Source organism: Lolium rigidum, chromosome 2 (assembly GCF_022539505.1).
Source record: "Lolium rigidum isolate FL_2022 chromosome 2, APGP_CSIRO_Lrig_0.1, whole genome shotgun sequence".
NCBI lineage: Eukaryota > Viridiplantae > Streptophyta > Magnoliopsida > Poales > Poaceae > Lolium > Lolium rigidum.
Window position 1 is genome coordinate 38,138,415 of NC_061509.1, and position 21,715 is coordinate 38,160,129.

Here is a 21,715-nt window from a genome sequence, read left to right on the forward strand (position 1 = left end):
ATTATACCTAATCTTAGACTCATACCTGAGCGGACCTACAACGGTTCACTTCAACTTTACACAACACGGCCTCGATTGCATGCCTGACCATTTTTTTTACGCCTGGTTATTTTTCCTTGATATGCAACACGGCCTTAGATTATTACTGTTGAACACATGCCAAGTTATTATTGTTGTTCACACGCCAAGTATGCCTTTTGTTCTTGATCGTTTGATGTGATGAACCGCAAGAACCGTATCTGATTGAGGCAACTCTTGAAAAAGGCCTCCTTTCTAGATTACACATCCTAAATTGATCATATATTCTGAGCAAACACGTGCAATTCTGAACTGAAAGTTATTTATGCTTGTAGGGCAGACTGCCACGGTGCCACCATTTTTCTGCTACGCTGTCGATCTTGAAATTATTAGCTAATGACTACCACGTACTACCTGTTTGCCTTGATGAATCTACGTATGTGAGTAAGTTAGCGGTTGAAAAGGTGCTCCTTCATTGATTATCCATGGTAGACTGATCATTATCCAGAGCAAACAAGTACAAGTTGAAATGAGCAGCTACCAATATGGTTGGGAGGCTCTTAGCATGCTCCTGCCATTTTATAAACATGTTGCCCAACATGAAATAGTGATATGTTTGTTGCCTTTACACGGTTGCTTTTCTCTGGAGCAATTGGTTTGTCTAGGTCGAATCATGATTAAAAGTGCATAGTTAAGATGATCAAATGGTGATTACTTGAACAGTGTAGTCTTTCGCTCCTATCTGACGGCCATCACTGATCAAACTGATACTGTAATTTTGTTTTTTTTCACGGGGATAAAAGGATTGTATTAATCAAATCATAGTGGTGTTACAATCCTTTAAAAGGGTATCAGAAGGACGTCATCTGGCCCAGTCGCCCAGAACCAACCATACGGCAGTATGGTTGTTCAATCTACCAAAACTAGCAAAGCTATGACTAGCACTATTCTGTGATCGATCAACTTTTGAAATACCAGCAATACACATGTTTTAGCGAAGCGGTATGGTACCCCAACACCGATTTATCTTGCTCCTTACAATGGATCATCTGAAGAACTTTTGTGCTACATGTTTCTATCAGTAACGGTTCCACACATTGCTCTTTGCAAGCGACAATCCCTCCATTAGCACACACAACTCCGCCTCCAATGGGAAAGAACATTATTTCAAGGATCCGCATGTTGTTAAGATGATCGAACTGTCATGCCTATGGATTAGAATTCCCGCACATGCCTATCCACTAAATGCTAACCTATCAAAGCTGAGACTACGGGAAACCCCCTCCCGCACCCGCAAACCCTAGCCGCCTCCCACCACCGCCGCCCGTGTCGCCGCCGGGCAAAGACCGCGGGGCGTGGCGGCGGCGGCCTTTCCTCGGGTCGCACTGGGGACGGCGGCCGGGATCTTCCCTCGACGCTGCGGTGGCGCCCCCCCCCCCTCCCGTGTGGATGGCTGGGCGGCGGCGGTCGGACGTGGATGGCTGGGCGGCGGCGGCCAGTCTGATCTCTGATGCGGCCCCCGCGCCTCCCATCGGCGGCACACAGGTGGTAGCTGGTGGTGGGCGGCGGACTGCGCCATCCCCTCCGCCTCTAGTCGGTGCGTGGTGATGATCTTGGGCTCCTCCCGCGGCATGAGGTCGCCCGGGGCAGCAGCCTTGGGTTCGACGGTGGAGGCGGCCCTCTTCTTCACCGGTGATGGTCGGCCTGCGGATGGCGGTGCTGGGTCTTTCGATCTATCACCGCTTACCGGCGGAGGGGATGACGTTCGGCTGTGGCGGTGCCCAGGGCGTGTGCGGTGTCTCCGGACAACGTGATCTACGCTTGGTGTCTCCGGCGGCTGTTGTGGCCTGCCTGGGATGGTCGCCGGCGTCGGGCCCGGCCTGAATAAAGGCGGCGGTCCTAGGATCTCTCTTGGGCGAAGATGAAGACTGACCTTTGGTTTGCTCTTCTCGATCTGGCAGGAGTGTTGAGTTCTGGAAGGCGCTGCCGGCAAATGTAACGGTGCTTTTTTTGCCTGGAGTTTGCTGGATCGGTGGTATTCGATCGTGCGCACCCATGCTTTTATTCCGGCCGATTGATTTTGGAGGGAGCGGCATGAAGCTCTGGTCTGTGTTGGCATCAAGTGACATTTCGATCCATGATGCAGTCGGATGAAGGGAATAACATGAAGGCCTGAGCGGAGGACTAGCTCAGGGAGGTTCAAGTCTCTGCGTTATTGAGAGACTTGCTTGGTGTCCTGGGATCCGCAACAGTGATATGGAAGTGGGAGCGGCAGTAGGTGAAGTTCAGAGTCCTACCTTTCAGGGTGAAAACCCAAGGTCTGGCCTTAACTAGTTGTGCCTAGCAATGACCTTGTTGGAGGCATTGTTTTGAGAGCGGGGACAATCTTCAGGGTGAAAACCTAACATCTTTGGTCGGGCGACGATGACGCTGGTGCACCGTTTCCTTCTTGGATGCGTCGTTTTTAGAGATTCTGTATTTCAGGTGTTGTCTCGGTGGTGGTTGTATTGCTGTTGCTAAGCCTAGGATGCTATAGCGGGACTTACGTTTTTTAGTTTTCTTCTCTTTTTTTGGTTGTGTGCATCCGTACTGTCACTAGGATGTTGCGTTGTTGCAGAGGCTAGATTTAATTGGTATCTTTTAATATTAATATATTCCCTTTATTGAAAAAAATCAGCTGACCTGACCCAAAATTTATTGTTACGCCCGGGTCACAGTAACATCCGAGGTTTGAACTGGTTGCTTTCTTTTAAGAATCTCCTCCGTCGTGAGGTGATCTAGCTGCAGAACAATCTGCTAGAACCTTTGATCGTGTGTGACCTCATTTCGGACAAACTAGATCCTCCATATGATTATGCGGCCTTTATCACCAACCTCGGTCAGGAATGTGAGCAAGAATTCCTGAAGCCACTTGTCACAAGGTCCATGAAGATGGTCGTGTGATGGAATTGGCCACACCCCTGACATGGCCCGCCACATCTTAACCGCATGGGGACAACGAAAAATATAGTGTCACGTGTCCTCTGGTCCCAAGCCACATATAGGTAACATACCTGTGAAACTCATATTTGTCCTCTTCTTACTCACCTCGGTTGCAAGAGTTTGGGTGGTGCATGGGGTAGAGGTTGGTCTTATTGTGGGCTATTGAGAACGGAGTCCTAGCTTAGTTTTTTCGATAAAGGGAATATATTAATATCAAAAGATACCAACTACACCCCGTCTCTGCAATAATGTAACACCCTAGTGACAGTGCGGATACACACAGCCAAAAAAGGGAAAAGAAATCTAAGAAATAATAGTCCCGCTACAGCACTCCAGACCTTGCAAAGGCAATACAACCACCACCGTGACAACACCTGAAATACAGACTCTCCAAAAGCGACGCCTCAAAGAAGCGAACGGTGCACTAGCACCGTCATCGGCCGACCAAAGGTCTTACGTGTTCACCCTGCAGATAGTCCCCGCTCTCAAAACAATGTCTCCAACAAGGTCGTCATTGCCAGAGTCCTAGCTTAGTGGCAAGGTTAGCGAGTGCGCAGCCAGTCCATCTGGGTTCGAATCCCCACCTAACGGTAATTTCGCTAGGAGGGGCGGACTTTAAACCGGGTTATCATCCTAGTGTCCATCCGGGGGAGAGTCGCATCCTACCTAACAACGTATAACCAAGGGAGGGATCATTCCCCCATTGGTCAACGTTTTTATTGTGGGCTATCTCAGTTCTCTCCGTTGCGCATACAAATTAGAGTTGGTGGCAGCGCATCACAAGTTTAGTTGTATGTGTTCCATGTGCCATTTGGTCCACAGTGCGAGAAGTTGTAGTGAAGACCAGGTGGGTCACTATAATAAACACCACGGATCCCAGACAACAAAGAAAGGAGATCTCTCTCACCATGTTTGTTGCGAGCAATGTACGCTGGATTGGGGATTTAAAGCCACATCAACATTGCCAGCAACTACTTAGTATAAAATTCAGCCCATCCTTCGTCTCTTCATGCTCCACAACTCATCCAATCAGCACACACCTTCACAATGTGTGAATGATTTCCCCTCCAACGGTACAATATTGCGTGCTCGTGACATTGTACTAGATGTTGATCAGGTTGGAGTTCGTTATCCGAGCTTGTTTGGGAGGATTCACCCATGGTGGATTTGGATTTAGGGATGGAAGGTCTCGGGCAATATAGCGCGCTCTGCTTAGTACGAATAGTCCGTGCATTGAAAAATCCCTGTAATTTACTATCATATGCAAGTGGGCGTGATTCGTACCTAGTAGCGACAATTCTTTCTGTGCGAATTTTAAGGTCGATGTTTAGTCGATGGATCCACTAGGCATGTACCTTACTATCTTGTTCTAGAGGATGCGGTTGGTATGGAGTGTACACCATTATGCGTAATTGTGTTGTAGGCGCCGTGCTTAGTCGGTGAAGAGAGATTGGATGTGATGATCATGCAAGGACGGTATTTGAAAGCTGGTTCTAACCAGATAACCTTTTTGGTATCCCCGATTTTCGGATCATATGTAAACCATCCAAACTGTGATCACTGAATTTGATTTGCTATTATTAATATATTATAAGGATTAGCTTTATTTTGTTTTCTTTGTTGTGATGAATCAAAAGGACGATCATTTTTTTATAAAGTGAGTATATTAATACCACGATGATGCCAATTACATACAATCTCTACTAGTTCTAGGTTTGTGCTCGGTCAAGCCCTACACCATTCGATTGCATTAGTGCATGTAAGTTGCAAGTTGGATTGTTACTGTGTTTTTCCAGTTGCAAATGAGGTTGTAACTGAGATTTTTTTTAGCTGCAAGAAAAAAATTCCGAGCTATTAGCTTTGCTTCTTGACGCATGCTGAGAATTGCAACTGAGGTTTAATGACATCATCTTACTGAGAACTGGTGACACCCTAACGTCTAACAATATATCTAGGATGTACATTGCCAAAAGAACAAAAGAAAGAAGAAAAAAAGCAAGGCTCGTGCACTAATAATGAGAGAATCGCCAAAAACAGAGGGAACACACGGTAAACTCCGAAAGATTCTACAAAAACAACGCCTCCTGTAAGGTGACACCACTTAAACTCCAAAACCTGTGAAGCGTGCTCTTTGACCTTGTTTTTTTTGGTGTCCCGGTGCTCTCTTACCGTTTAAAATACTAAGAGAGTGTTTTTCTACCAAATAGAGTTAGAACCAGAATAATATGATGCAAATAAGATGAAATATAACACAATAAACTATAAATAACAAAGATACATTTATATGGATCAGGCGGCGCGATGTGGGGCCTCCAAAGTCGCCTAGGAGGCAATCCACGAAGTTAGAGGTTCGCGTATATCATAATCTTTTGAGATGGTGACATAATGACTCATAACCGTAACAAGTTGGTGTTATAATCTGAAATGGACCTTCGCGCCGCTCCACTCTGGGACAACTCGGGAGGCGACGAACACTAGCTTCCCCACTCCCTACCTTCGCCATCCATCACTCCCACAGTAACGTCCATGTATTTTGTGTGAAGAGGTGTCTGTGTTAGCTGTGAGTGTCTGGCAATTCGTCCAATGTGCGCATGCATGCTCTTGGGGGGGGGGGGGGGTAGTGTGGGCGAGAATGAAGGGGACTTCTTCAGAGGTGGAGGTGGATGTCATGACGGATACGACGAGCCGGGACATAATGAAGGCGGGATTGTTCTCCGGTGCTTTTCCCCATGGCGTCTCCTCGCCATTTTCTGTCCATTCCGGTAGATGATGGACTTGAACTTCAAGAATTGCTCTTTTGTAATTTTCTTTGTGCTCGTGCTCGTTACCAGTAAGCTGATCTTCCAACACATTGTAACCGCCGTATGTTTTGTTAATTCAAAACCATGCTCATTTCGAGACTACCATCTAAAACTCTTAACTGTAACAGTAAGAAAGGTTCAGTTTGTGTATTCCTGACGTCAGATATATCTATCTTTGTTCTATGAATGTCGCCATGTTCCATCCTCATCGACCACAGTACAACCCTTATGTTCGCCTTTTTTTTCTGCAAAGAAGTAGGATAATTTTCTTTTCAAGAACATCAGATGGCGCCAGCTTTTCATCCTCCGTTCTACTATCAAACGTAGCTCCAGGTGTTGCATCTGCCCCGAAGCCATCGCTTCATGGTGACGAGCAATACATTTTGTACCGTCTCAAAATCTGAAGAGCACACACATCACTAAACATAAGCCTCCTCTCTTGCCATGGTTGCTGCGTGGGTAATATGGAGCGAGATGGTTGCTTGGGCTTTTAGCGCTACCTATCATCCAGCCCAGAATCCTAGGGTTTCCCTACCTCTCCGGCGATCTCAGGGGTCCCGTCGAGAGGGCCTCCGTTTCTTCCCCACGTCCTGGCCATCTGCCCTCCCTGTGATCTCTGTTCGGGCTGATCAAGGGGCCGGCTGGTCTGGCTTCCCGGCCTTGGCAGATTCTCGGTGGAGTTGTGCGGATCGGATCAGGGTAATGGCGGCGGCTAAGGAATCTGGTGAGGCCAGTGGAGCGGATGATAAGGTTGAGAGGGAGGAGTCCCTCGAGGACCTCCTCCGCAGCCTAAACCTGAAGGAAGATGAGATTGGTGGGCTTTTTGTTGCAAGGAACGAGGTTGAAGCGCTGAAGGAGAGCACCAAGTGGATGGCGGTGATGCGTGTGCTCACATCCAAGGCTTACAGTGCGACCTCGCTGAAGAAAACTATGGAGTTTGCGTGGACTCCAGCGAAAGAGGTGACTTTTCGTGACGTGGAGAATCATCGGTTCATTGTCCAGGCAAATTGCCTGGGCGATTGGCAGCGGATCACTGAGCAGGGGCCGTGGATCTTCAGGGATCATGGCGTGTTGATCGAGAAGTATGATGGGAGTCGAAAAGCGTCAGAGGTGGAGCTGTTCCGTATCCAGGCTTGGGTACAGATTCATGATGTCCCAGAGCTGTTTCGAAAGAAGGCTATAGTTGCTGGCCTTGCAGCGAATGTTGGAGAACTTATCTCCATTGATCTGGCTAACCCCACAGATGGGGGAAATTATGTGCGTGCTCGTGTCTGGATTGATTCCAGGAAATGCCTGACCCGGTTTGTTACAATTAGGCCGGAAGGAGAAGCCCCAGTAGTCATGCAAGTGAAGTATGAGAAGGTGCCGCGTTTCTGCGCGATGTGTGGGTTCCTGGGCCATGTGCAGGAGGAATGTGGTACTGGGGAGACGCGCCAGGTGTAGTACCCTTTGGGTTATGGTTGCTAGCTGACACTGCCTGGAATAGAGCTCAGCTCAGGAAAGATGAAGATGCAAAGCGGCAGAATAGTCGACCACCCAAACGCGAGTTTCGTCCACCAGGACAGGACTCTGGAGGGAGGGGAGCTGGACGGGGCGGGCGCACCCAGGGACGAGGTGGCCGCGGTGGTAGAGGTGGAGAGAGTGCTCCTGGGGGTCTGCTGCTTGACACCAGGAAGCGCTCCTCCGACGAGGCCTCTCTGTCGGAGGCCAGCCCGGCGAAGGACAATACGACGCAAAACCCTCCTCTGATGTTGGAGTGGAAAGCACCGGGAGTTGTGGAGCCGACAGAGCTTGAAGCGGCCAAGAAGAAGTTGGACTTTGGAGGGGGTCAAGCCTCCCCAGCGTATGTGCCTCGCTCGGGTACACCCCCTCCGCCTCCATCAGCGAGGGAACAGAAAAGATCCAGGAAGAGTGGCACCCCCAAGAAGGACAAGAATGCAGGATCGGCGGGCTCCAGTGGGGAGCTCCACCGGGATCAATGAGTGTGTATCTCTGGAACTGTCGCGGACTTGGCAACGACGCGACAGTTCGAGAACTTCGCGACTTCGCGAAGGAGTTTGCCCCGTCCATACTCTGTGTAGTGGAGACCCAAATCCATAAGAGTAGGGTGGAGATTCTTGCTTCTACCTTAGGTTATGATAATGCTTTCGCTGTTAGCAGTCAAGGTCGTAGTGGCGGCCTTGGTATTTTCTGGAACAACGAAATAAAGATTGATGTTTTACCTTACTCTCAGTACCATATTGATGCTGTCGTGTCGCCTAGTGATATGGTCCCATGGCGGCTCACTTGTGTGTACGGAGAGGCTAAAGTCAACGATCGCCACAAAGCGTGGGATATGCTCAAATTCATCAAGGCATCATCGCCGTTGCCGTGGCTTTGTATCGGGGACTTTAACGAAGTACTCCATAGGGAGGAACATATGGGTGTCCATGAGCGATGTAATGCTCAAATTCAGGCATTCAGGGAGACTGTTGATGTGTGTGAGCTGATGGACCTGGGTTTCACGGGAAACCCATGGACGTTTGAAAGGAAGGTTGCTGGTGGCACTTACTGTCGAGTCAGGTTGGACAGGGCATTGGCGACGCCGAGCTGGAGTGCGCGTTTCCCGCTTGCAGTGTTGGAGCATCTCACGGCGGCGGCTTCCGATCATTCGCCGATTCTGCTGCGATTTGAGCCTGTTGTGAGGGAAAAAACGCCGCGCCTGTTCAGATATGAGACCATGTGGGAGTCACATTCTGAGTTTGGTTCTCTAATGGAGCAAAAATGGAAGGGAAATACGTGTTTTTCTATGCACGAACTTGAAAACAAGCTGAGAGACTTCTCTGGTGATCTTACTACTTGGGGCCGGGACACTTTTGGAAGTGTTCGGCGTGAGACGAGGGAGCTGAGGAATCGGCTGGAGGTACTCCGTGGACAGCCTGATCGCCCTGGACCATCACATGAAGAACTGAAGATTGTTGAAAGGCTTATGGAGCTAAATCACAGGGAGGAGGTGATGTGGCGCCAGAGAGCGCGTATCCAATGGCTTGCTGAAGGGGACCGAAATACTCGGTTTTTCCACCTTCGAGCGAGTAAGAGAAAGAAGAGGAACCGTATTGCCAAGCTCAGGAGAGCCAATGGGTCTCTGTCTGAGGATGTGCAAGAAATGTGTAGTATGGCAAGAGAATTCTACAAGAATCTATATTCTACTGAGGGCACTTTTGGCATGGACGAAGTCCTCAACGCTGTCCCTGCCACGGTGACCCAGGAGATGAATGAGTGGCTAATCAAACCTTTTGATGACACAGAGGTTAAACAAGCCCTCTTCCAAATGTACCCTCTGAAAGCCCCGGGGCCGGATGGGTTCCCTGCCCACTTCTTCCAAAAGCATTGGGACTTATGTGGAGATGAGGTTACAATGGCTGTGCTACGCATCCTGAGGGGTGAGGATAGCCCAGCCGGCATAAATCAAACTTTTGTAGTCCTGATACCGAAAGTTGCAAGCCCAGAAGAGTTGGGACAGTTCCGCCCAATAAGCTTGTGTAATGTAATCTATAAGATTGCATCAAAGGTCCTTGCAAACAGGTTGAAACTTATTCTCCCGGAAATTATTTCAGAGGAACAGTCGGCGTTTGTCCCTGGTAGGTTAATCACGGACAACATAATCTCGGCATATGAATGCCTACATTTTATGAAGAGGAACGATGCCAAGAAACATCGACATTGTGCCCTCAAACTGGACATGCGGAAGGCGTATGATCGGGTCGAATGGAGCTATCTACGAGCCATCATGCTTCGCATGGGTTTTCATACCCGGTGGGTGAACTTGGTTATGAGCCTAGTGTCCTCGGTTTCATTCTCGGTTCTTTTTAATGGTACACCTCTGGAATCCTTCAAGCCTTCGAGAGGTCTTCGCCAAGGTGATCCGATATCCCCCTATCTCTTTTTGATTGCAGCAGAGGGCCTCTCAGGCCTCCTTAAACAAAGTCGTCTTTCTCCGCACCTAGAAGGAATCAAGGTGGCAGCCACAGCTCCTGCGGTAAACCACCTCCTCTTCGCGGATGATAGCCTGCTGTTTGTCAAAGCTAGTGTAGAGGGAGCTAAGGAAGTGTCTGACCTGTTGAATGCTTATTGCAACGCATCAGGCCAGCGTGTGAATCTGGACAAGTCCTCGGTGTTTTTCAGTAAAGGATGTCCTGAAAATACAAGGCAACTCATTAAGGCCTCTCTAAACGTTCCCAATGAGACGTTGAATGAGAAATATTTGGGTATGCCCTCGGATGTTGGCAAATCAAAAATTGGGGTGTTTAAGTACCTCAAGGACCGTGTTTGGAAAAAGGTCCAAGGATACCAAGAGCAACTCCTGGCTGCAGGGGGAAAGGAAGTCCTTATAAAGGCAGTGGCACAAGCCATTCCTGTTTTCTCTATGTCTTGCTTCAAGCTACCACGGGGTCTCTGCCAGTCCATCAATGCGATGCTGCGAAGTTTCTGGTGGGGAAGCAAGGATGGCCGGCGCAAAACAGCTTGGGTTTCCTGGGAGACGATGTGCTCCCCGAAATTTTCTGGCGGGCTAGGCTTCCGGGATATGGAGCTATTCAACCTGGCAATGCTGGCGCGTCAAGCGTGGCGCATACTACAGAATCCTATGTCCTTAAGCGCAAGGATCCTGAAGGCTGTATATTTCCCGTCCTCAGACTTTTTGCATGCTACAGTCGGCTCGTCGCCGTCCCAGGTGTGGCGCGCTTTAGTGGAGGGCCGGGACACGATGAAGCAGGGTTTGATCAAGAGAATTGGCACCGGTGAGTCAACCAACGCTTGGAATGATAACTGGCTGCCTCGTGATTTCATGTTACGTCCGATAGCCTGTTTGACGAGAGATCCGCCTCCACTGGTATCTTCGTTTGTTAACAGTACATCGGCGACATGGAACCATGACCTGCTGAAACAACATTTCCTTCCAATGGACATTGAGGTCATACGGTCTATTCCTTTGAGCACTCGAAGGATGGAAGATGTGTGGGCATGGCATTACGAGAAAACGGGGGTTCTAACAGTACGGTCAGTGTACAGGCTCCTAGTTCAGACAAAGAAAAGGAGAGAGGATTGGCTCGAAGAGCGCCCAGCTGGATCGAACGGCGCGAGGGAGGAGAAGGCCTGGCTACGGCTGTGGAAGGTGCATGTCCCTTCAAAAGTCAGGATCTTCTTATGGAGGTTGGCCCACCAATCCCTTCCGACGGGTGACGTTCGTAATAAGCGCTGCATGGCGTCGTCGAGTGCATGTTCGTTGTGTGGGGCAGAAGACTCTTGGCGGCACTCTCTCATCGAGTGTAACGTGGCCAGATGTGTTTGGGCTCTAGCAAAGGAAGATATGCTGGAGCACATGGTGAGTTCGGCTGAGCCAAGTGCTAGGCAGTGGTTGTTTCTCATGTTGGAAACACTGTCAAAGGAGGAGTTCGCGATCATGGCGGTCACATTGTGGGCAATCTGGTTCGCTCGGAGGAAGATCATCTTCGATGGGGAGTTCCAGAGCCCACTAACGACCCATGGTTTTGTGGAGAATTACATGCGAGATTTGTCGATTGCCTACCCCCCAGCAACAAAGGGCACGCTAGGGGTTAGACCATCTCATCCTCGATGGATTGCACCGCCAGAGGGCTTTGCAAAGTTCAATGTTGACGCTGCCGTGGCGAAGAATACACGAGGCGGAGCTCTGGGAGTGGTATGCAGAAGTGCAGGTGGAGTGTTCCTGGGCGCCTCTTCCCTGGTTGTGGCGGGCATCTCTGACCCGGCCACCCTAGAGGCTCTGGCCTGCCGGGAGGCGCTGGCACTGGCGGAGGACCTCAATATCCAGAAGATGGTTGTGGCGTCAGACTGTCTCCAAGTCGTAAACAACATTGAGGGCGACTTTGGTGGCAGCTATAGTATGGTGACAAGCGAGATCAAGGCGAAGGCTGTTAGCTTCTCCGATGTTCTTTTTAGACATGAAAATAGGGCTTCTAATTCTGAAGCTCATAGAGTGGCTCGTAGTTTTGTTTCTAGCACAGTTGGTAGACAGGTTTGGCTACTTCAGCCTCCTGGAGGTCTTTGTATTCCGGTTCTGATTAATGAATAAAGAGCCGCTCTTTCCCTCAAAAAAAAAAAAAAAATCTAGAATAAATGTTGAAATTGGCAGCGCTACCTAACATCTAGAATAAATGTTGAAATTGCAAGAAAGGAAAAGGAAAAATGCAAAAAATATCAGAGCCAGGTTTCGATCCTGGGACCGGTGGGTTATGGGCCCACCACGCTTCCGCTGCGCCACTCTGATCTTGATGTAATATCTAAGACAAAATCAATTATATACATGAAAACATAGGCACTTGTAGCCGAATAGCATCGCTGCCTGCCTAACCTCGACCGCCACCAATGGCTTGTTATCAGAGTGGCGCGTCTGTTAAAACCTTGGACAACTCAGGTCAGCATCAAGTAGCGCGAACACCATGAAAAAAGGCCCTTGAACACTTCTTAAGTAAGGCCAGGGGATCAGTGTAGTCCTCACAGCCATCAAGCTTGCAACGTGCATCCAGAGATCTTTGGGAGATCCCAAGTTCTGAACTAGGGCCAAGTTGAGTTAGCTTCGCTGCTGCTAGCGATGAAGGATATACCTAGGGAAGAGAGGTGAAGATGAGGATAGACCTCGATGTGAATCATACGAGGATGATCATGCAACACAATATACTGGCTTTAGCTGCATCTCCTTGATTTGGCGGTTTGGGTTTACACACGCTTCCTCTTCACCTTTCTGCCATCGCGCCATTCCTTCCACCTCCAACGTTCTTGGAGACATTTTACGGGGACTGTTTGTCTTACAACGGGTACGGTTTCCTCCCGAGACCTACCATTCCCAGTATCCTCTAGAGAAATATTTGTGTTTCTATCTTGGTGAGAGAAAACGCTACTGACTTCGACGGAAGAGAACCATGGTCTATCAAGTATGGAGCTATAAACTTATCTCATGTCCTGTATGCACTAAATTCTATACCTACCTGATAGATATTCACATTGATCAATAAGGAATCATCTTCCCTTCATCATATTGTTAATCTACATAGAGAGCCTGACAGCACCCTTTTTGGATAAAGATAATATATGAATATTGCGAAGATACCAATTATACCCAACATCTGCAATAATGTAGTGCCCTAATGCCAACACGAATGCACACAGTGCACAAGTGCTATGATCGTCCGGATCAAAGATCATAGATTTTCACCCCGAAGTAAGTCCATACTCACAAAACAATGTTTTCAACAACCAGGCACAACCAATTAAGACCAAACTTTGGGTTTTCACCCTGGGATTTCCTCATGTGTTGTTGCCCCCACTTGCCAATTCTGCCACTCTAAGGCACAAATCACCAAGCCAGAAGCCCTACACCCACAAAACTCAAATTTCCATTGGCAGTCTTAAGTTCCCGGCTTCCATGCCATTCTTCGCGTCCGACTTCACCGTGGAGCTAAGGTATGTCCCATGATGGCAACAGACCGCAGAGTGTCACAACACCCCCCTCTGAAACCAAACGGTCACCAAAACATGGTTGCACGCGACCGAAACACCATCCTCTCCGGCAAACTCCAAGCATGTCGTCCATTTGGGATTTGTCGGCGGAGTCTTCCGAAACTCGGTAGTCCGCCCAAGATCTCACGAACGGCGACATACAATTCTTCATCACGGGGAGAGAGGAATGGAAGTACTGCCACCTTTATTCAAAGCCACACACATTTTAGTACATATATGCACGGTTGAGTGCCCAAGAGATAGTCTATGGTTGAATAATAAAATGCAAATTCTTCTTACCGTCATTGGACACACACTACAAGATTGATTCCATGGCTTCCCATGAACCAAGCTTGGAAGCCACTACAGGGAAATCAAAGCCGCATGAAAACAAGTGGTCGTTGCAGAGAACTCTGCTGGCGTATTTGGAAGTAACGAACTACCACGTCATAGCCCTCGCGTAGGAGCAACGTTTCAGAACGGAGAAGCCTAGCTGTAGATGTACGAGAAGGTGTTGTACACTTCCCAGCCTCCTCGTGTAGGTGTGATGCACTTCTTATCGTGTTTACCACGGAAGGGAACGTACGTATAAATTATCACCTGAGGTCTTCCCATGCTTAATTACGTCGGAGGAAGGAACACAACTTTTAAAATGTCCAGATCATCTGGCATGCTACATTGCAACATGGTCAATGGATTTTAAGCTACAAGGTGGGCACGGCAACTGACTTTCTCTCTCTAGCTAGTTTCCTTACACTGTATTGAATTACATGCCACTTAAGCAATGCATGTATATACACCGTTGGAAGGTCGATACGGGTTTCTTTTTTGCTAAAGTCATGATACTCTGGCTTTTTTATAGTAGGTAGCTGCAATCAGACTTTTTTTAAAACGGAAGGCTCGATGAGCCCGACTTTGAATTAACAAAGCCATCAACCGGCAAGGATTACAACGATTACAACGGAACCAACAACAAAGCAAAATAAAAAGGAAAACTGGGATTGCCAGCTAGAGATACAAGCACATGAGGTGCAAAGCTATAGCCTAACCAAGAAAAGATCAGGCAGAGCGGAGCAAGGCTCCAAACTACAGGATCTACAAACACGCCCAAGACTACAACTAAGCACCGACAGCTCCGCCTGAGAAACAAGCAACGAGCCGCCACTCCATGAAGCTGCCCCAAACTGAGGTACCACACAAAGCCGCCAGACAGAGGACCATCGACACCCGGGGGGACTAGCTAACTGCGCTAGTGAATAAACGAGCCTCCAGAGTTCACAGGGGGAAACTTCACGACAACGCCTTCAGGAAGGGAAAACGGCGCTCGCTAGCGTCGCCGTTGTCGGCACAGGGGAGCTGTGCAAAGCTTTCGCGGAAGCTTCAACACCCACCCCACGGAAGACCTAAGTCAATGCACCTGCCATCAAGACAGTCATCAGCTATTGAGAACCACCGGTGCCCCCCGTGCCACGACGCAAACTTCCGACAGCCACCCTAGGCTCGAGAGCGGCCGCGCAAAGCCGGAGGCACACCGTTTATATGAAGCTGGTCACAACGAGACACAGGGAATTGACGAGTAGAGATTCCGAGGAGGACCTCGGGGAACCCGCAAGTCAGCAGAGCAGCAGATAGTGCACCGGGGCGACAACTAGCAGCAAGAAGTGCGTCATGGCCACGCCTCCAAGGAGGTGAACGGCATCCATAGACGTCGTCGTCGCCGGCAGTGGCCGAAGCCTTGCGGTGCTTTCGCGGACACAACATCGAGCCAGCTAGCGTCCCTGCAGGCCAAACCCAGGGTAACCAAAACAGTCCTACAGGAGCAGCTCCGTGACGCGCCGCCCCCGCGGTCGTCACCACTGGCCGTAGGGAAACAAGCAAGCGGCAGCGACAAGTCGCCACCAAGCCAGTCAAGCGCTGCCCTACCAGCCCAGAGCTCAAGATCTCTCAGGCCGGAGCCAAACCCGAGAGAAGCCATGGTGTCCCTGCCCCTACCGAGACCACCAGACGCTTGTACCGGACCAAGGGGCCAAGGACCAGCCCGGGCCGCGTCACCGGAGCTGCCGTGCGCCGGCCTCGACCAGAACAAGCAGGGGAACTGGCCTGCACCCTAGCAGGATCCAGCTCGAGATGCATCTGGCCAGTCCAGGGCCGAGACAGCCCAGATGCGGCCCAAACCTAGGCCCGCATGCCCAGATCTGGGCCCGCCGCCGCCCCCCATGGCCACGGCCGCACCAGCTTCGGGACGCGCCGGCCACCGGCGACCAAGGTCACCGTGCCGAGCCGCCACTCCGCCAGGCTCCGACGCCTCCCACGCCGGCCGGAGGAAGCGCACCGACGCCGGGAAGGGCCGCCCCGCGAGACCCTTGCCAAGCGCGGGAAGGGGACAGCCACCGCCGCCGGCACCACGCGGGCTTTGCCCGGTGGCTCTCGCCGGCGGCGGCAGCGAGTAGAGGTGGTGAGGACGGCCTGAGGGGGAGGGGAGGAGAGGGTCGCCCCTGTCGCCGCGCGGGGGCGACGCGGAGCGATACGGGTTTTGGTTTCCACCCTCGTCCCCTGCAACCAGACTTCACTGAGTAGATAAATAGATGGTCCAGCATAGATATTTGTTATTCATGGAGGAAAGCTCCTCTTGTTCTACTATTGTCTTAGGAATTTGTCTGAATGTTTTGTCATGTGTGACCGTATAATTTTTTTTTAAATGCCACTTAACTGAAAATCAAATTCAAGAGGTGAATCCTCCTGCTACTTCCATTTGCAGTACTTGTTTTCCTTGAAGAAGAAAATGCGGCTTGCATGGCATCAAGAATGTTGAAAAAATGGCATCAAGAAGTTAGCGTCTTAATAGTCCAAGTTCATGCATACAGTATAAAACAAGGTGCAATTAGGAGGTAAAACTTTCAGGAATGACGCACGAGGGTATCTATACCAGAAGGCTAATCAGTCGGAATCACCATGGCAAAGACACACTTTATTTACCTTAAAACAGTTCATCTCTATTTATCTTCCTTTTTTTGAGCAGCCGGCGGGAGCTATGCCTTTTCATTGAGAAGAACAAAATCGGCCAGCTTTCCTTATAAACTTTATTTTATATAACTGCATATTTGATGGAAAAACGAAGGAAAATGTATTTGTCACACATTTACTCTGACTGAACCACAACAACGATTGCCAACTAAGGCTATCTGACCAGAGGGGAGTGTTTGTGAGGGATTAGTACTAGTGGGTCGGAGAAGGGCAACATGCACATTAGAGTTGACTTTGTTAGTTTGTTTTGTGAAATAAGTTTGTCTCCTAGGGTTCAACTACTTGTGACTTTTGTGAAAGTGGTATCGGCTGCAGGAAGGACAAAAAAGCCCGATCATGATAGAGAAATAAGATAGCGCAAATAAAATACACTGGACGCACGCACCACCATAAAGGATCTGTGCCGGAGTCTCTAGCTAAAGGGATGGCCATGTAGGTAGTCACTAGAGTACAAATATTATGCAGATGACATCAATTCAAGTTCTATAGCTACTGTTATATGTGATTTCTCGGATCACACCTCGTTCAATAACCTCTCATTCAATAATCCAAGATACACTTTTATTCATTGTATGAAATGCATCTATGCTAGAGGTGCACATTCAGTTTGGTGTCTTTACGCTTTACATGTTGTAGAACTTGGGAAATTGCAATCATGTTATAGAATTGGTGTCTTTACTCTTTCCCTTGGATTGGTTTTGACCAACAAGGAATCTATGTAGAAGTCACGCCACTAAACATTTATTTAGAAAACAAAGAGTACATGAACAAGGACAATAATCATTTTGTTTATAAACTACTAAAAATTGTAATTAAAGTTCTGAAAATCAAATCATGTTATCAACCAGAAAGTCCAATAAGAATCGACAACATGATAAGAAAACAAAAATATCAATAAGAGATAAAATTTGATGTTTGTATTTGACTTGTTTCTTCAGCTCCCTCGGTTTTTAGGGAACTTTGTGTGTCGATTTCACATGTTAGTGATGAGCATATATATGTAGAGCATGACCTGTAGTTTTAGAAATGCCAATTGGATGAGTGGAGATATTTGGCTCCCGCGTGACCTGAAATTTTGCATGCTTATAGGTTACATCATTAAATATATCTAGATTTTTGTAAAGTTCTATGATTTTGAATTTTTTAAAAAGGAAGATACCAATGGAGCTCGGGAGCCAAATATACTTTTCTCAATTGCATGCTCTTTCTCGTTGGCTAGATGGTCTTGTAGTTCAAATATTGATGGAAAAGGTTTATGTGCTTGCATATACTTCACATCACCGAAATTTTCATGTGCATTATGTTTACAAATAAGGAGAAAAGAAATGTAAGGTCCATGGAAATTCACGAGCATTCAACAAGTAAATAGATACACTCGCAAGGAAGGGTTAGAGAATGTTTTAGTACCCAGATTCTATGTTTTGTATTATTCTAAAAGCCCTCTATTTCCCTGATTGTTTGAATCTCGAAGCAACCTGGTATGTCTTATAGATGTCGTAGTTTTTTTAAGGGGAATTGAATTGCTGAAGGAGGGAATTATCTGGAGAGTTGGTATGGGAGAAGATATTGATGTGTGGAGATATTCTTGGTTACCATAAGGAGCTACTCATCGACCTAGAACACCAAGTTCATATGTTGCAGTTGAGGATGACCGATGAACTAAAAGTTTCTGAGTTGATGGATCCAAAATCCCAGTTAGAGGAGGGATGGAGGACTTGGTAGCATGGAATCATGAGAACAAGGGCTTTTTTTGTTAAATCTGCTTACCGCCTTGGTGTGTACTTACGAGATGTTAAAACAAATAATGATGCTTGCACATCTTCAGTCGTGTCTCTAGTATCATCGTGTTGGTAGCATATTTGGAGACCGAATCTGCCCGATAATAGCCTTCATTTGTGCATGAATAGTAGGAAGAGGGTGGAGCTTGACACAAGACGGCCTATGTGTGGCCGCCTGGATGAGGATGGGGGCACCTGTTTTTGAAATGTAAGAAGGTAAAGCAAGTGTGGAGAGAGTTGGTTCTTGAATATGTGCATCTGCATTGGTTGAAGCTGCAAATTCGATGCAACTATTTGAAAGTAATTGAGCTCTAGAGAGGAAAAGGAACAATTTGTCTCGATTGTCTCGTGGGACTAGTGAACAGTAAGGAATAAGGTGAATGCATTAGAGAGGGAGAAACCGGTGGCTGAAGTTTGTAGCATGATATAAAGATGATGTTTGAATTTCGAAGAAGCTCCAGGTTTGTGTACCAGGAAGAAAGACGTTTGGAAAAGGCCAGTTGGGGATAATGTAAAGATAAACTTTGATGTAGCTTTCGTTGTGAGATCGGGCGATTGCGCATGGGGATATATAGTCAGATCAAACACAGGAGAATTCATTGCTGCAGGTGCTGGAAAACTCCGACATCTTCCTACTAATAGGGCAGCAATTGAGGGGATGGAATACTGGAGAATTAATAGGGCCGTGTTTGAATCAACCCGTTGAAAGCAAAGTCTCCTGAGTTGTTAGAAATCGGTGTTCTGCTGCGAGAAGCACGTAGCAAATGTATTAACGCGTTTGATTTTTACGATTTTGTTCATTATCGACGTGGATATAACAGGGTGGCACACATGTTTCGAATGGGCCAACATGGCTGCTAGCGTGCGACAGGGATTGCAACGGCGCCCGAAAGTAGCTTCCTTGTGACGGTAAAGCACTCGTCCGTTACCCCAAGAGGAAGGTATGATGAGTACAGCAGCGAGTTTTCCCTCAGTAATAAACCAAGGTTTATCGAACCAGTAGGGGATGAAGGTCACGTGAAGGTTGTTGGTGAAGGAGTGTAGTGCGGCGCAACACGATTCCGGCGCCAACGTGGAACCTGCACAACACAATCAAGATACTTTGCCCCAACTTAACAGTGAGGTTGTCAATCTCACCGGCTTGCTGAAAATAAAGGATTAAACGTATGGTGTGGAAAATAACGTTTGCTTGCAAAGAACAACAGAGAACAATGATTGCAGTAGGTTGTATTTCAGATGTAAAAGAATGGACCGGGGTCGACAGTTCACTAGTGGTGTCTCTCCAATAAGATAAATAGCATGTTGGGTGAACAAATTAAGTTGGGCAATTGATGAATAGAGAGGGCATAACAATGCACATACATATCATGATGACAAATATGAGATTTACTTAGGGTATTACGACAAAGAACATAGACCGCTATCCAGCATGCATCTATGCCTAAAAAGTCCACCTTCGGGTTAGCATCCGCACCCCTTCCAGTATTAAGTTGCAAACAACAGACAATTACATTAAGTATTGTGCGTAATGTAAACAATACAAATATCTTTAGACAAATCATTGATGTTTTATCCCTAGTGGCAACAGCACATCCATAACCTTAGAACTTTCTGTCACTGTCCCAGATTCAATGGAGGCATAAACCCACTATCTAGCATAAATACCCCCTCTTGGAGTTATAAGTATCTACTTGGCCAGAGCCTCTACTAGCAACGGAGAGAATGCAAGATCATAAACAACACATATATGATAGATCAATAATCAACTTGACATAGTATTTCATATTCATCGGATCCCAACAAACACAACATGTAGCATTACAAATAGATGATCTTGATCATGATAGGCAGCTCACAAGATCTAAACATGATAGCACAAGAGGAGAAGACAACCATCTAGCTACTGCTATGGACCCATAGTCCAAGGATGAACTACTCACGCATCAGTCCGGAGGCGGGCATGGTGGTGTAGAGCCCTCCGGTGATGATTCCCCTCTCCGGCAGGGTGCCGGAGGCGATCTCCTGAATCCCCCGAGATGGGATTGGCGGCGGCGGCGTCTCAGAAACTTTTCTCGTATCGTGACTCTCGGTACTAGGGTTCTCGCGACGGAGAGATTAAATAGGCGAAGGGGCAGAGTCGGGGGACGCTCGAGGGGCCCACCCCATAGGGCGGCGCGGCCAGGGGTGGGGCCGCGCCCCCTAGGGTGTGGCCGGCTCGTTGCCCCTCTTCGTCTCCTCTTCGGGCTTCTGGAAGGCTCCGTGGAAAATAAGACCGTGGGCTTTTGTTTCGTCCAATTCCGAGAATATTTCCTGTGTAGGATTTCTGAAACCAAAAACAGAAGAAAACAGGAACTGGCGCTTCGGCATCTTGTTAATAGGTTAGTGCCGGAAAATGCATCAAAATGATATAAAGTGTATATAAAACATGTGAGTATTGTCATAAAACTAGCATGGAACATAAGAAATTATAGATACGTTTGAGACGTATCAAGCATCGCCAAGCTTAGTTCCTACTCGCCCTCGAGTAGGTAAACGATAACAAGGATAATTTCTGAAGTGACATGGTACTATCATAATCTTGATCAATACTATTGTAAAGCATATGAGATGAATGAAGTGATTCAAAGCAATGGTAAAGATAATGACTAAACAACTGAATCATATAGCAAAGACTTTTAATGAATAGTACTTTCAAGACAAGCATCAATAAGTCTTGCATAAGAGTTAACTCATAAAGCAATAAATTCTTAATAGAAGGTTCTGAAGCAACACAAAGGAAGATATAAGTTTCAGCAGTTGCTTTCAACTTCAACATGTATATCTCATGGATAATTGTCAACACAAAGTAATATGACGCGTGCAAATAAGCAAGTATGTAAGAATCAATGCACACAGTTGACACAAGTGTTTGCTTCTAAGATGGAAAGAAGTAGGTAAGCTGACTCAACATAAAGTAAAAGAAAGGTTGCAGAGGGAAGCAGGGATTACTCATGTGCTAGAGCTTTTATTTTGAAAACATGGAAACAATTTTGTCAACGGTAGTAATAATTCATATGTGTTATGCATAAAACATCCTATAAGTTGCAAGCCTCATGCATCGAATACCAATAGTGCTCGCACCTTGTCCTAATTAGCTCGGATTTCCATGGATTATCATTGCATTACATATGTTTCAACCAAGTGTCACAAAGGGGTACCTCTATGCCACCTGTACAAAGGTCCAAGGAGATAGATCGCATTTGATTTCTCGATTTTGATAAATCTCAACTTGAGGACATCCATACCGGGACAACATAGAAAACAGATAATGGACTCCTCTTTAATGCTTAAGCATTCAACAACAGATAATATTCTCATAAGAGATTGAGGATTAATGTCCAAGCTGAAACTTCCACCATGATACATGGCTTTGGTTGGCGGCCCAATGTTCTTCTCTAACAATATGCATACTCAAACCAAATCATGACAAATCACCCTTACTTTAGACAAGACAAATATGCATAGCAACTCACATGATATTCAACAAAAGTGTAACAGTTGATGGCGTCCCCAAAAACATGGTTACCGCTCAACAAGCAACTTATAAGAAATAAGATA

General features: G+C 47.4%; 2 non-coding genes across 2 annotated transcripts; both read left to right on the forward strand.

Annotated features, from left to right (window-relative positions):
- Positions 1 to 208: 208 nt before the first annotated feature.
- LOC124693797 lies at positions 209 to 316 on the forward strand. The gene has a single exon (XR_007000255.1). It is a non-coding gene; the product is annotated as a small nucleolar RNA Z118/Z121/Z120 (small nucleolar RNA).
- Positions 317 to 679: 363 nt separating this feature from the next.
- On the forward strand, positions 680 to 772 carry LOC124693870. The gene has a single exon (XR_007000316.1). It is a non-coding gene; the product is annotated as a small nucleolar RNA snR60/Z15/Z230/Z193/J17 (small nucleolar RNA).
- Positions 773 to 21,715: the final 20,943 nt, after the last annotated feature.